We start from the raw sequence: 1,401 nt of genomic DNA on the forward strand, positions 1-1,401 counted from the left end.
ATCTGTGATGGTATGGGGGTGTATTAGTGCCCAAGACATGGGTAACTTACACATCTGTGAAGGCACCATTAATGCTGAAAGGTACATACAGGTTTTGGAGCAACATATGTTGCCATCCAAGCAATGTTACCATGGACGCCCCTGCTTATTTCAGCAAGACAGTGCCAAGCCACGTGTTACGTCAACGGGGCTTCATAGTAAAAGAGTGCGGGTACTAGACTGGCCTGCCTGTAGTCCAGACCTGTCTCCCATTGAAAATGTGTGGCGCATTATGAAGCCTAAAATACCACAACGGAGACCCCCGGACTGTTGAACAACTTCAGCTTTACATCAAGCAAGAATGGGAAAGAATTCCACCTGAGAAACTTAAAAAACGTTTACTGAGTGTTAAAAGGAAAGGCCATGTAACACAGTGGTGAACATGCCTTTCCCCAACTACTTTGGCACGTGTTGCAGCCATGAAATTCTAAGTTAATTATTATTTGCAAAAAAATATATATAGTTTATGAGTTTGAACATCAAATATCTTGTCTTTGGAGTGCATTCAATTGAATATGGGTTGAAAAGGATTTGCAAATCATTGTATTCTGTTTATATTTACATCTAACACAATTTCCCAACTCATATGGAAACGGTGCTTATGGACTGTATCCCTGCAGACTGTATTGATCTATATTGATATATAATATATATTGTGTTTTTCATGTTGATTTAACAAAAATAAAAAATAAAAATAATTTTTATTTTTTTATTTCTTGTGCGGCTTGGTACCAACCGGTGCGCGGACCGGTGGTTGGGGACCACTGCTCTACAGGACACATAGCTCCGCCCCCTTTGAAGTCATGCACGCTCAAAGGATACGAAGTATTGCTATTGTGACCTCCAGTGGACACATTTCGAACAGCACTTTCTTTCATTAAAACATTTCAGCTTATTTTTGTACTCAAACTCATCTCGCGGGCCATTAAAAATCTGTTTGCGGGCCATACGTTTATATAATCGTATATATACACTGTATAATAATACATATCTATAGTATACATGTATATTATCTATTACATACATCCCTCACATCAGTCAATTTTAAGAGTACGACATTTGACCACGATGTTTTTATTTTATTATATATTTACAGCAAAATATTTTAATGCAAATTTCTTTGCTTTTTTTGATTGTATTTTTTACAGCTAATAAAACTCCAAAGTTAGTATGTTATAAAGATTTAAAATGGTTCCATAAATATTGTAAACTATCAGTTCATACTCTTATGAGCAAATAAACCTTAGTGTAATTGAACCCCTGCACTATATTCTTGTTTATTGAGTATGTGTATTTGTGATGTACTAATATATCAGCATCAATAAACTAAACAAAAAAGTATTTTGAACAGCATACAAATCA

The sequence above is a fragment of the Nerophis lumbriciformis genome, linkage group LG01 (genome assembly GCF_033978685.3).
Source record: "Nerophis lumbriciformis linkage group LG01, RoL_Nlum_v2.1, whole genome shotgun sequence".
Classification (NCBI taxonomy): domain Eukaryota; kingdom Metazoa; phylum Chordata; class Actinopteri; order Syngnathiformes; family Syngnathidae; genus Nerophis; species Nerophis lumbriciformis.